Raw genomic sequence first — 15,886 nt, 5'->3', positions numbered from 1 at the left:
TCCTCCCTTTGAACCTGATGTGGTTTCAAGCATCCTCTACTCTCCCATCAACTCCTGACCAGACATCTCTGGTCTTCCTTGGTACCTTGTGCAAGGTGTCCCCCCATGTGGCCGGGGAGGACATTTGAACCAGTGCAGACTGGTTGCCAGGACTTTCCTTAGGAAGGATCCGTTGTCTATAGAGTTTATGTCTATGATAAGTCTTTCTACACTGGGGTGTATTCCTCATGACTGAACATCTACAAAGTTTATAATTCAGGCTGCTGGGTAGTGGTCAGTATGATAGGCTGTCTGTAGTAGTGTGTAGGCTGCCAAGGCCTGGAGTGAAGGTGGTCTGATAGATGCAAAGAGGAATCCTTGGAGAAATTGGAGTTGGGCGCTATGGAAAACAGCACAGGGTTCAAGGCTCAAGGGCTGGGAGGTGGAGAAATTCTCATAGTAAATTTTGGGCATTGAGTGAGGTGAGAAACTAGACAAGAAAAGAACTCAAAATCCTTTGCCCTATCTGTCTGGCAGCTAAGACAGAATTGGGAATCACCTGACGATTTTGTCTGACACAGGCAACACCAAGTTTGGCAGTGGCTGGGATGCAGTTTAGGAATGATGCCCAGAAAATCCCTCTCTAAAAGGGCACAGAGATATGAAGTGCTGTGAGAGTAAGGTGGGAAGGAAAGGCGTAGTGGAGGGTTCCATACAGGACAGAGAGAGAGAGAGGGACCCCTTGGACTCCTTCACGGTTGGAAATCACGTTTCCACCATGTCCCAAAGGACAGTGTCAGCTATCACCCAAGCGTCATTTGAATCTGCATGGCCTGGAGAATACCCCTGCCACTCCCAATTTTGGGGGGAGCCATAACGCAGTGGGTGAACAGAGGTTATGCCATGTGAGTCTTGAAAAGAGAAAGAAGTGGAGAGCAAGAGAAAAAAAGCAGGAGCAAAAGTCAGGGGCCTCAAGCCGCAACTGGGTGAAGCCTGTAGTATACCTTGAATTCCCGGGTTTTGGAACCAAATATGATCTCGGGTGGCCTCAGCCTGCAGTGGCTTGAAGCAGGGTTTCGGTTCCTGGCCAGAGATTGAGGTCAGACCACAGCAGTGAGAGCGCTGAATCCTAGCCACTAGACCACTGGTCAGTGACAAGGCCCTGGCCATTCAGTTTTGTGGAAAAGAATTCCCACAAAGATGGAAAGTAGTGAAACAAGTAAAGTATTTATTAGAAGAAAAAGAGTACAGTATGTGTGGACAGACATACAGGTGGACTGTGAGAGAGAGTCGCACCCTCATGGTAGTTTAAATCACTTATATGGGACATTCCTTCTGGGTTTCCTTTGGCCAATCAATTTGATTTGCCTGGTTCAGAGTCTATATTTGGTACATCTCAGGATCCTCCCATGTGCGCACACACATCTCTTAGCCAAGATGGATTCCAGTGAAGAGGCCTATGGGTAGTTTGACATCACCTGCCTTTTGACCTCCAAGGAGGTGTTTTGTCAGGAAGGTCTCCTTGACTTTGAGAATGAGAAATATGTGGTCTCTTATCTTTTATCTGGGTAGGGCTCAGCCTCTGCTATCATTCTCCAGTTATCATCATCTTGGAGTATTGGTCCACAGGGAATGAACTCCAGCTGCTCACCTGGGGCCCATTTATCTCCTGCCTCAAATAGACATCTTGTGTATCTTAGATACAAAACACTGGCATGAAGCTCTTTAAACATTTGTTTATTCAAAAGAAAATGTGCTTATATCGAGCAGAAAAGAGCTGACAGAACTGGATTGCTTGGTGAAAATTTCAGTAGCCATTCAAATGTAGTTTCACTTGCTAATTACAGAATACTGAAGGCACAGAATTTGGTCAGAGTCCCTATCTTAATCTATTGATTTTTAGGTTGATTTGTGTTACAGGTGTAAAATTACTTTATAATACTTAGTACAAGAAATACAGTATATCATCTATTTACTGTTATAAAGGAATCTTTATGATAATAAGTGAAAATGCAAGGTGGATGGGGAAAGTGTTTAAAAAGAGAGTATACAAATAAGTGTGCTGGGTTTGCTTATTTAAAAAAAATAATTGATATATTTAAAAATTAAAATGGTAACCTAAGGGAAAGGAAAAGGTTGTAGGGGACAGAGATTAAAGCTAGAAATCGCTAAATATATCTTGTTTATATGCTTAATCTTGGGATCAAATATTTAGCATAACTAGAAAATAAAAATAAAATTTAAAAAGCAGTTCCTAAAAATGGAAATCATAATGAAACAGAGGAACCTGGCTGTATATTGAGTTGGTAGCATAGCCATACATAGAATAATTATTTTGAGCAATTTAAAACATTTATTATGCCGAATTTCTCTAATAAGATGCATCCAAGGACAGTAAGATTAATAATTAAACAAAAAGTCTTAGTTCATGCCTTTGAGGTAGCATTGGAGTTGTTATTCTGAGACTATTATGAATTTTGGAATTTAAAAAATTAGAAATTATGTTAGTGATACTGGGAACAAAGACTTCTGACATGAGAGAATGATACATGTATAGATGTAAGATTGATGAGATTAAGTTAAAACTTAATAGCTTACATTTCAATTGGAAGTATAAACTTATAATGTGCTTTATCTTTAAATATAAATATATAAAAATTAGTATGCATGTAAATGTGTGCAAAGACATATATGTACATATATACACATATATCAATGTACATATGAAATATATACTCATATATTTTCCCCATAATTCAATCCACTGAAAAGGTCTAGAAACAATGGCCAATCCATGAGCAATGAACAACACTTCCACACAGATTATAGTTTTAATACCAAGGTTATTTGAGAAATTGTTGATTCTAGCTCTTGGACAGGAGTTTTATAAGATGAGCATGTAATATTGAAACCAAGCAGGACCATGTGGGCCTCCTGGGCACAAAATTTTTTCTGTGTCCCCCATTTCTTGGTTACAGGAAATAGGCTTCATCCAGCCTCCATGATCTTCCCTGAGTTCCAATGGGCAGGTTCAAACATTTGCTAATTAGGGAAAGGAAGGGATGTGCAGACAACTGAGGAACAGTCAAGAAACAGTAGTGCAGCCTTGGGGGCAGGGTCCTGGTTCCCCCTCAAGGGATACACGTAACAATATCTTTGAGCTCTTTTGCAGGTACTGAAACCCCTACCAGGTGGGAGAAGTTAACTGTGTGCTGCCCACAAGCACGTAGACCCCAGACCAGTTGGAACCAGAAGGTTGATGATGCCGACTCCCACTTACCTCACCACCAACCAATCAGAAGAATGTCCATGAGCTGATCACACCCTCTTTGAACCATTACTATAAAACTCCTCACTATCCCCCTCCAGGTCAGGACACACATCTTTGAGGGCATTAGTCTGCTGTGGCTCCCTTTGCCTGGCAAAGCAATAAAGATATTCCTTTCTACTTCACCCAAAACTGTCTCTGAGATTTAATTCCATGTCAGGGTACAGAGTCCAGATTTGGCATCAATATCTCATCATACCAGAAAGCAAGGAAGTTACCAAAGACTATAGTGCTTTTTTACTTACTTACTCACTCTGGAAGCAAAGAGAAATAATTTTTCATTAATCACTGTTTTGTGGTTATACTAGTCTTTCCACCCATTAGTGTATCACACACAAACGTTTCATGAATTTATGATAGATAAACATATACATGATTACAGTTGATGGAAAAGAGTAAACCTAGTAAAAGTTCATTTAGATAAATAAAAACTACCCTATACATCTAAATAGGGTCTGCTGAAATCTACTGTCACTTAAAATCACTGTTATATGCTATTGATTAACTTTAAGTCTTAGCCATTCACTGGCTTTTCATTTTAGCTTTGGTTTCAAGTAGTATTTTCAGCTTGTTTTTGTTTTGTTCACATTCTATGCTCTGCTTTTCACTACTGAATTAACTTCTAATTAAGCAATCGAGTAATTGTTATGCTTTGACTAAAATCAATAAAGGTTTATGTTGCCTTTAAATATAGAGGAAACTGAATAAAATTAGCTACTAGACTATTTCAATTACACAATTTATAGTTGCATTAAAACTCTATAGAATTTTTTCTGTTTTTAAAAGTTACATTTAAAAAATATATTTGCTGTTTTATTAATTGGTGCATAAATGTTCATAATTATTATCTCTTTATTGGAGATTGTACCTTTAGTAGTATAAAATAATCAGCTTTTGCCATTTAATTTTTCTTACCTTGAATGCTACTGAGCTGGAATAAAAATTTTTACCTATGCCTTCATTTTCCTGGTGTGCTTAATTTCAGCAAGGATAAATGCCCCAAACAAGAAAAATTAATATTATCAGCGCAACTATGATACAATGAAGGGGAAGAACCTGACTACATATGCTGTTGCCTCTTAAGAGATGGATATTCAAATGCAATCTGTGACCATCTGCATCAGAATCACCTGGGATGCTTGGTAAAAAGGTAAGCTGGGCGCTCCACCTTAGATATCAAGTTTGAATCTTTGAGGGTTGGAGTCTTGAAGTCTGCATTTTCGGCAAGTTCCACAGGTGATTCCTATGGTCATTACAGCTTGAGAACCGTTAACCAAAATGATAACAAAAAGGTATCACAAAAGAAATTCACTTCTTATTTATTTGGTTGATTTTAGAAGGAAACATTTTTTTTTTTTTCTGTGCAGGAAGAGTAAAAGAGTTAATAAGAGGAATTTGACAAGGTTCATGGAAGAATTTTTCCCCCTCAATATTGGAAGAGGAAGGTATAATGCTCAAATTTGCCCTCTCTCCTGTTCTAAATTCTTCTCCCACTTTGTCCAAATGTTTCCCATTTCTACCTCCCCTCCATCTTTAGCTATTGCTGCTCTTATGTTTATATGCCATGATCTTGGACTGGAGGATCTTTTGTGTAAACAAACCAGATTCTGTCAGTTTTTGGTGGTTTTTTTTTGCAAAAAGGAGGAAACATATTGGAAATGATAACAGTGTGTTAACATGCTCTGATTACACCATCAAGGTTTCCACTTTTTTTATTCCCATGCAAAAGCGTTTCAATTTACCAGGCCAAATATCTCAGTACTTTCTCTGTCAATCAGTGAAGCTATAATATGTAATTCAATCATTGTGTATTTCTTCCCCCACTGAACATTTACTGACTTTTTAGATTAATCTTTTGACTGAAGAAACTCGAAACACTGTCAAACATATAGTAGTGTATAATAACTAGATTGATCCTCTTTCCTCTGAACCAGGCATTAGTAAGGCAAATTTCTATTTATTCACTTTGTTTTATTAGGTCAGATCATTAAAATGGAACTCTATGCAAGCTTTAAATGATATCTCAATTCACTGGGTACATTCCTAATGGGGAATTCTATATGCTTTTCAGTTAGGATATACTTCCCATATGAAGCAAAGTTTCCCAATGTCACTAAAGGGTTCATAATATCTATTAGCAAACAAAGGTTATGTTTAATCCTTCAAGACTTTGCACAAGTGAAGTAAATGGACTTTTAGAGAGCATCTCGCATATACTTTAATTTTTACATATAAGGAAACTGAGAAATTTCATGCTCAAGGTCAAAGTATAAGTGACAAAGTTCAGAAAAGTGTGAGTTCTTAGTCCAGTGTTGCATTGGTTATGCCATGTTGTCAATGGGATGTGTCAGGATATTATTGTTCACATGTGAATAAAACTTTCTGGACCTACTGATTCTTTCAGCTGCTTACAAAAATTGATATGCATGTGTTCCGTAATGAATTTCTTAGCTCCTCTATTTCTTCCATCTCTATAACCATCACCAAGTCCTGTAGATACTACCTTTGAAATAGACCCTAAATCTAAACACTTGCCCTGGTTCAAGGCCCCAACATCTCTTGCTCTGATATTGTGATGTATAATAGGAAATATATCTTTGGTATCCCTCTCATTTCTGTCACAGAGCTCCTAAAACCCTTTGAATTATCCTGAGTGATAAGAGCAATTAAAGTGGCTTTTGTTATGTTAATGAAGTGACTTTTGGAAAACACTTAGGTAACCTCATTTGGGGGCTGGTTGTCTAGGGATTAGTCGGTGAGTTGGAACTTTCTGTTTACCCCTCCATCATTCAAGATGTGCAAGCACAGCCTGGACAACCATTGATAGGCACAACTATAGAGAGAGATTTAGCATTAAATAGATAGCTGCAGGAGGTGGTCTGAGTGGTCCCTTCCAGTCCTACTGTGCTCTAATACAGGGATTCCACTCATATTATCACTATTCAGAACATTTCTGATATCTGTCTTAGAAATTGCTTCCAAAGCCTGTGATTCATTCATTAATGGCAAGTTCAAGTTCACTGAAGAAAGTGAGTGATAAAATCTGTTGATACATTTCCTATTTAAAAAAAAATGGTTGCAGGGCAAACTCTTCAGCTTGACGTATAAGGCTTCCTGCCACTTCTTTGGTGTCATCTCCCTCCATATCCCTCCCACAGTCAATGTTTCAGCCACACCAAACTACAATACACTAACTACTTAGAGTTTCTTAAATATGACATCTGTGTCTTATCTCTGAACCTTTGCACACTCCTCCTGAAAAACTGTTCTTTATCTCTTCCACCTGGTGAACTCTTACTCATTCTTCAAGACCCAGCTTAAATGACCCCACCCCACTCTGTTTGTACCTCAGTGACAACATTTGTACTTTATTGCAATTGTCTGTGTCTATATGTGTGTGCATATATGTTGTGTCATCCTTCATTGTGCTTGATTGGCATACAAAAAGTTTTTAATGCTTGCTGAATGAATTGAAATTAATCAAATTAGTGTTTTATAATGTCTGTGTTTTTTGACCTAACAAGAGCATCATTCAGGCTATGTTTTAATGATGTGTTTTTGATGGGCCAATGTGGGTACAACATTTTATAAATAGGCTAATACAGTTTGATGGAATATTTTGTCAAAAGTTGAGACACTTGCAATGACAGTTTTCCAACAGCTAGAATTCATTTTTAATTTGGGCTAAATTCCTGAATAGGGAATAAAATAAAAAAGAAGTAAAAAAATGGTTGCAACTGTAATATAGTTGTTTTAGTTTTGGCATGACTGTTTTTAAAATCATTTTCAAATAAGGATTGTCATACTATTTTGCAAAATGATGGAATTGTTGAAAAAGTCCTTTTCAGAAGTTTTTCCTTTGAAGAACAAAGTTATTTGAACATGCAAATTTTGCTTTATGTGAATTAAAAAAACACACAATGAAAAATACTAAAAATCAACAAATTAACATTATATTTCACCTCTTATGTAACATTCATTAACCTCCATCATACATACAAAGCGCTTTAACAAAAGATCTTATTTTAATGCCTTCTTAATAATATTAGTGCCTAATTTTCATATGTATACATTGAAGATCAGAGATGTTAGGAAGCATTATTCATAGTTACATAGCAAATAAAAGGTAGTGTGAAGACCAGGTCCCAAACTTTCTGATGCCAAGTTCATGGTCATATTTTTCACTCATGCACATCTAAAGTCAAGAATTCACCAACACTGAAGAATTCCAGACCCCACCAAAGGCACATGGAAGACATAATTCTGGGAGGTTTACCTTGTCATTTCTCCTCAAGCCTCGCTGTATGAGAAGCCTCCTATTCAGGCTACTTATTGGACTGCTGTGGCTATAAAGCACAATAAAAATGTCAAAAATTATTTTCTTCTCCTGTAATGTGTACCTTTTTTGTCAGTGTGTGGAAGCAATGTTGGATTTTCCACACACTTTATAAATTGTCACACCCTTGTTATTTTGTTTTCCAAATCTATTTACATTACATGGCTGTATGTTAAGCTTGGGTTGCGAACTCACACATTTATTCTAAACTTAATTGAATTTTTGTTACTTATAAAATTGATGTTTTGCATTTTGCACAATATTTCTCTGCTGTGAGCTTTCATAAGGTACAATTATATTTGAGTCAGAGCCTGGGGCAATTAATTATTAATGAATGGAATAAAGATATTAATATTTATCTGTAGCAAATGAGAGGCTACATTTGCTTCCCTCAACTGTTACAGCAGAGTCTGAAATTTGCTGCCCTTTCCTTTCATTAATCAGTAAATTCCAATCCCAGGACTACCATAGATTACATAATATTAAGAGACCTTCAAAATCAAGGTCTATGTGTGTATGTGTGGGTGTATGTATATATGTGTATGCCTACATATATATAGCCATGCATACAAAAATATGCATACATATACACATATACACACATACATGCATATGTATACACACACATATATAAAGTGTTTTGCACTGATTTTTTCATCAGTTCCACTACCCAGTAACCCTGTGAAGTAAGGAGATTCAGTATTAATCTTTTAATTTTTAAAGCTAAAGAAACAAAGGTCTAGAGATTTTAAGTGACTTAACCAAGATCCCAAGATTATAGAGATGGGAAGCAGCAAAGCCAGGACTCAAATTCATATCTCACTGATCTGTCCACAAAAACTGAGTGCTCAGGAGCTGACAATGATGGCCCCATGTATTTAAGGCTTACTGTTATACCAGGCACTTTGAGTGTATTATCTCATTTATTCCTCAAAACAGCCCAACGTGGTAGATACTAATCCACCTATTATAGTAAAAAACAAAACTATTACAGAGTCAAAAAAAAAAAAGAAGAAAAAAATGAAATGAAAACAACAACTAAACAACTCAGACTGGGAAGTAACTTGCCCACACAACTTCTAAATGGCAGAGTGACATTAAAATGACATTTTAACCTATGTCTTCTGATTCCTATTTCATTTCTCCTTCAAATCTTATCTTCCTGATGTTTTTACTCCTTGATAAGAATAAGAAAAAAGATTTAGTTAGTTCATGTCAAGTAAATATTTGCTTAAAATAGAGATATCTGGTTGTATAATTGTCTACTCCCCTTTACTTCACCTTCCTTAAACTCCAAACAAACATCACCAGCTAAACAAAGACGATTATATTGCCTGGGGGTGGGTGGGAAGGGATATAAGAATGGGATACATGAGAACCATAACTCGATATATCCTAAATGTCTGGTATTTGATATTTTAAAATTCCTGGTTTGCATGTTTCATGAACCATGTATTGCATTTTCCAGTTATAATTCTATATAGATTTAGATTAATAATTATTAAGTACCAATCATGTACAGTATTAAATGTTTTTATTTATACTATTCCATGTACTTATCTCAATAATTCTATATGAAAAATGTTTTTATCCTGTTTTTGCAAAAGAAATTGTGGCTTTAAGCGTTTAAACACCTTTTGAAATTCCATAGCTGGTGAAAAGTATATTTCAGATTCAAATGCCAGTCTTCTGATTCATGGCTCAGTGACTCTTTATCCACTGTGTTCTCCACAGAGCCTAAGGTTAGCACAGTTTTGAATTTAGGATGACAACTTCTGCTATCAAGCTTTGTTCAAATATTATGGTTTATACTGGACATTCTCTCTCTGAGTTCCTACAAATGTCTTGAAGTCTGTAGGTCAGCTGTATTACTTCTTTAACTCAGATGACCTCAGGGTCAAGTCTCCAGACTAGAAGACATATCTTTTATTTTTTCATCTACATCGTTATTTTGCAGGTTCTAGGGACATGGAAGAGGCACCAAGGATGCTGCTGGCTATTTTGGAAACTGATTAATCAATCATGATTATGAGGAGGGCTCGGCTTTTCACTATGGTGGGACAAACGAAGGCTAAGAGATGCCAAATTCAATGGTAGGAGAAGAGACTGTAGGGTAGCCTGCTTAGTTTCATAGGGCAGTGAAAGAGTAACACAAAATCAGATTTGGGAAAGTCAAATATTTATGAAGCTGTGGGTTAAACAAGAGAACTGCTGGTGAATCAGAGAAAAAAGTACTGCTTCAACATCATCAGGCACTGTGAAAAGCAGCTGTAAAGTAACACTTCATTTCAAAATCCTGGACTATAACAACTGATGTAGCTCTACCACATTAGATGATAATTTTTCCTCCATCAAAGTCCTGTCATTATTGGAATAGTGGATGTGTCAATTATTAAACTATCATAGTTTTAGTTCCAAATTCTGTGATACTGTGGCTAGGTCTTTATCAAACACATTTTTTTTTTTTGGTCTCTGTTAGGTTTTGCCAACAGAGGGTGCTAGAGGGAGATTAGAAGACCTGAGGTAGGAGAAAGGACTTGATTCTTTCAGTTTTTGCAAGTGTCTCCCCAGCAAAATCTCTTGCTTCAGCAAGCAGCAGTTGGTCCACTTTCCGGTTTCTTCCAACAGTCTAAAACCAGCCTTCATTGTGCTGCATCAGAGATATAAGTACCTGCCGAGCAACATGCCCTCCTCAGAGGTCTGAGTTACATCCCCTCCTCTGAGCTTCTAAGGTAACAGCATCAATGCAAAGCACTTTCTCTTGAGAGGTACAGATGCCAGATCATCAAGAACCCCTCCTCCAGGCTTCTAGGTTCTGATAACCCTGACATCTTTGCTTTGTCTCCCCAGTCATAATGGTGGTATCTACTTCCTACAGTTACTCTCTCTGGGTTATAGGCTTTTCTGTTCACTTTTTAGTCCTCCAATGCCTGTTCAACCAATTCTCTACATTAAATTATCTCAGAAAAATAACTTGGTTTTTGTGTTCTTGACAGGACCCTACTTGGTTCATTGGGTCTGCATTTTCTAGTTTGGGTTTCCACTAGAGTAGCCAGAAATGTCTTCCCCAAAGTGGGAAACAGACTGAGGTTCTTAAGTTCCCTTACCTCTAGTTACCTTCATTTAAAGTTTGGTCATTGCTTCTCCATAGGGATAAAGTATATCCAGGCTGACTCAAGGTTGCGCCCTTCTGGTTAAAAGTAGATAGCTGGTAGCAAGTGAAAGTAATAGAAGATGCTCTTCTTGATAGCATTCAGTGGCAAAACAGTTTAGATAAAAGTCACTCTCTGAACCATTATAGACCCAACTTTTTTATGCCAATGGACCTTATCCAAGCTTTCCATCATTTGATTTTGTGACAGTCACCCTGCACCTCTTTAAGAGTTCAAATATATTAAGGTCAATTTTCTTAAAAATTTTAGGAAACTCCTGAAGGAAACTCTTTGGGCGTGGCACTCACATCCTGCCTTATAAGGAGCATACTCCTTCAGTTAATGAAAAACTAGCTCAAGTAGTTATTGACTGAACTGAATCCAAAAATTATTATGGCAACACCTTCAAAATTACCACCTCCTTCTGAAATTCACTTTTACAAGAGGAAAAAATAGATCTCGTTCATTTATTTTGTAACAAAAAACCTGAAGTGAAGAGGGCAGGATGCCAATCTATTTCACATTTTATGGGAAGAATAGTGAGAAACAGCCACCAGAAATTACTATTTTATTATGAGAGAAGTTAGTGACTTGAAGAGAATTTTAAAATAGTTGACCATTTAAAGATTTGATTCATATCCATTTAATTCCTCTTCCTATAGAAATAATAACTTAGAGATTTAAGTGAAATATATTTTCACAAATAATGTTTATGTCCTTCTCCCTCCCAAGGGGAAATTCAGCATAAGGTAATATTAGCTCATAAAGAAAGGTCTTCAAAGATTCATTAAGATTCAAAGTTTCATTAAGAGAGTGTTTGAACTAGTGAGTTGAAAACCATCACTTGATTATAAGTTTATGTGACATTTACCACATCCTCAATATTTTACAGTACCTGACAATAGCATGTTTATATTTTTGTAACAAAACTTTAGTCTTTTTTTTTTAATGTATTTTTTTAAACGCATTGTTTACTTTATTTATTTATTTATTTATTTTTGGCTGTGTTGGGTCTTCGTCTCTGTGCGAGGGCTTTCTCTAGTTGTGGCAAGCGGGGGCCACTCTTCATCGCGGTGCGCGGGCCTCTCACTATCGCGGCCTCTCTTGTTGCGGAGCACAGGCTCCAGACGCGCAGGCTCAGTAATTGTGGCTCACGGGCCTAGCTGCTCCGTGGCATGTGGGATCTTCCCAGACCAGGGCTCGAACCCGTGTGCCCTGCATTGGCAGGCCGACTCTCAACCACTGCGCCACCAGGGAAGCCCAAAACTTTAGTCTTACAACCCCTTTTGATCTCAACTTTTGTTAACTCTGTCATAGAGTATGACTACTTATATTATACCTCTCCTGTTCTGCTTGGCAGGAAGTTCATTTTGTTTTAATGAGTTTTCTCTGTTGCTCTGTTTAGCAGAAATCAGAGAGTAGATCCAGAACTTTGTAGGTTTCCTACTACGGTAAATCAACTCCTGCTTTATTAAAGCCACACAGCAGTATCAGGGATAAAAATTCTTATTAAAGTTGGATAAAAACCTGAAAATCCCAATTGCAGGAGAAGAAAATAAACTAGATGTGGAGACCCCTGTGTTGATTTGGAAGTGGGATTCCTTTTAGAGACTTCCAGTAACACCTTCCTCACTCTTGAACATCTTCAATGTTTTTAATTTATTCAATGTTATTTCACACAAACATTTGATGTTTAATACTATTGGGTGGAGGGAGGGGGCAGCTCTATTTCCTTGAGGGTAGACTGCAATTCTGGTAAGTGCATACCTAGGATCAAGAGTGTGACCAAGGATTTATATGTATGCATAAAAATCATAGGCTTGAGGCACTTGAGCTTGAGGCATCTCATGTAAGCCTGAAAGACCCACCATGAGGCCCCTGGCAAATTTAGACAGTGCCAAGAGTGGGAAGAGAGGGCCATGGGCTTGGGGAGGAAAGATCCATCAAATTTACTCTTATCCTGGGCCTCCAAATATTTGGGGTAGGTCTGTCTGCCACATTAATTATTTGTAGGTTTCCTTAATAAATAAATGGGATATATGACTCTATAATCCAGCATGTAGAAAATGCTGAGTAGTAAACCAGAGTATGTTGTTCAAAAGCAAAATAAAAAGGTAAATACTTATAATTTTAATGGTAATCATTAGGAAGGCAATGTGAAAAAAATTTTGGCCAGTTATTTTAACACCTAATGTTACCTCCAAAATTATATAAGCTGAGATGGTAACAGACTGTTGTACTAATTAAAGCCTTTCTTTTAACCTGAGAATCATTATGGAACTAAAATCCTCTATATTGATCTATAATTGCTACTTGAAGCAGCAACAGCAGCTGGCTTAAGGAGAAAAGGAGAAGATTCTTGTTGGTATAAAACTTCACTGGAAACTGTTTAATGTAAAACCACAAAACCAAACACACACACACACACACACACACACGCACACAGTGAGGTAGAATTGAAAGTGTTTTGGACCAAAAGCAGAAAATCTGGGAAAAACATCTTTCACAAAGTTGCATAAATTTGGATGATATATTTACTTTCTGTATTTCAGCTGCCGCAATGTGTTACTTGGTAACAGTAGAAGGAATGATGGCAATGGAAGTTCCTTGGAGGAGGTAATTGAGAGGATGTGACCAACAGTTGACCTGAGAGCTGGACCCTGGCAATCAAGGCTCCTCCTTGTCCTTGGAATATATGTTTCACTCACCATTCCCAAAGTGGGAGCCCTTTAAAAGATGCAGATTTGAGAGAGTAAGGTTTTGTGAGATCACCTGGGCTGAATATGTGACTGAACCCAGTTAAAGCCTCTATATAAACATCTAAGATTCTGGTGGGCAGGTATGGAGATCTACTCATTTTGCAGCCAACCGCCCAATACAAGCCTCTTTGTAAATTTTCTTGCTGATTAAAATTGCCACCTCCTAATCTGGAGTGCTCCGCCTCTTTCTTTGGCCTCTGGAGCCAGTTTGTGAACCAACACAGGTTTAAAAGTAAATAATTAGGAACACAAGAGTCAGACTCTGACTCTGCTTCTGCTTCTGTCTATATTTGAACTTGGACACATCATTTAAGCCTTAAGCCTCCATCTTCTCACCTGAAAGTTAAGGGAGTTGCATTAGAGCCGGTCTGAAATGTATTAATGTGCACTTGAAATGTACCATCAAATCTACCATCAAATCCATGGCACAAATGTAAGAAAGACTGAAGTTATTCAAATAAACAAATAAACCTATTCAATTTTTCAGAAATAGTTTGCAGAATGCCTGCTATTTATTCATTGTAAATAAGTCTTCCACTTGTAAAATCTTGAGTTCAGAAGGCTGCATACTTGAGAGAGTGATTAATTGTAATGAAAAGAAGAAAAGTGTAGTATGGGTGTCCCTAATTTCCAAACTGATGCCCAAATTATTGACCAAAACACCATAAAGTTAGTGTGTATCATTTCCTTGTCATTATTCATCTGTCAAAATTTAAATAACAAATAAGGAATAGCATTTTATAGGAATAAATTATCCACTATCTCCTCTAAAAAATAAAATTCCTTATGTTGGTTACAAATTTCAGTATGGATGAGAAGAAATCCTATTTCAGAAAGATGTCCACACCCTAATCCCTAGAATTTGTGAATATCTTAACTTACATGGCAAAAGGAATTCTGCAGGTGTGATTAATTTAAGGATTTTGAGATGGAGAGATTATCCTGGATTATACAGGGAACCCAATGTAATCACAAGGATCCTTATAAGGAAAAAGGGGAATTAGGGAGTAAAAGGAGATATGATGATGGAAGAAGAGGTTGGAGTAAAGCCACTGCCGAAAGTGAGCCATGAGCAAAAGAATGAGAACAACTTCTAGAAGCTGAAAAAGGCAAGGAACGAATTCTCCCCTTGAGGCTCCAGAAACAATGCAGCACTTCAGACTTATTTCAGAATTCTGACCTCCAGAACTGAAAGATTAAAAGTCTGTGTTGTTTTAAACAATCTAATCAAAAAATAGGCAGAAGACCTAAATAGACATTTCTCCAAAGAAGACATACAGATGGCCAAGAGGCATATGAAAAGATGCTCAACATCACTAATTATTCGAGAAATGCAAATCAAAACTATAATGAGGTATCACTGCACACTGGTCAGAATGTCCATCATCAAAAAATCTACAAACAGTAAATGCTGGAGAGGGTGAGGAGAAAAGGGAACCCTCCTACACTGTTGGTGGGAATGTAAATTGATACAGCCACTATGGAGAACATTACGGAGGTTCCTTAAAAAACTAGAATTGCCATCTGATCCAGCAATCCCACTACTGGGCATATACCCTGAGAAAACCATAATTCAAAAAGACACAATGCACCCCAATGTTCATTGCAGCACTATTTAAATAGCCAGGACATGGAAGCAACCTAAATGTCTATTGACAGATAAATGGCTAAAAAAGATGTGGTACATATATACAATGGAATATTACTCAGCCATAAAAAGGAATGAAATTGTGTCATTTGTAGAGATGTGGATGGACCTAGAGATTGTAATACAGAGTGAAGTAAGTCAGAAAGAGAAAAACAAATATCGTATATGAATGCATATATGTGGAATCTAGAAAAATGGTACACATGAACCTATTTGCAGGGCAGGAATAGAGATGCAGACATACAGAATGGATGTGTGGACATGGTGGGTGGAAGGGGAATGGGATGAATTGGGAGATTGGGATTGACATATATACAGCACCATGTGTAAAACAGATAGCTAGTGGCAACCTGTTGTATAGTGCAGGGAGCTCAGCTCGGTGCTCTGTGGTGACCTAGATCAGTGAGATGTGGGGAGTGGGAGGGAGGTCCAAGAGGGAGGGGATATATATATACGTATAGCTGATTCACTTCATTGTACAGCAGCTAACAAGCATTGTAAAACAACTATACCCCAGTAAAACAAAAGGTTTATGTTGTTTTAAGCCACTAAATTTATAATAATTTATCACAGCAGCAACAGGAAACTAAGACACTGCATGGTGGCCTCAGTCTTCATGCTGAATAGTAGAATCGTAGACCCCCTTTTGAGGTTCCTCCCTCCCACCTACTAACTCCTGAAGAG

Source organism: Balaenoptera musculus, chromosome 20 (assembly GCF_009873245.2).
Source record: "Balaenoptera musculus isolate JJ_BM4_2016_0621 chromosome 20, mBalMus1.pri.v3, whole genome shotgun sequence".
Classification (NCBI taxonomy): domain Eukaryota; kingdom Metazoa; phylum Chordata; class Mammalia; order Artiodactyla; family Balaenopteridae; genus Balaenoptera; species Balaenoptera musculus.
Note: the sequence above shows the minus strand (reverse complement) of the source record.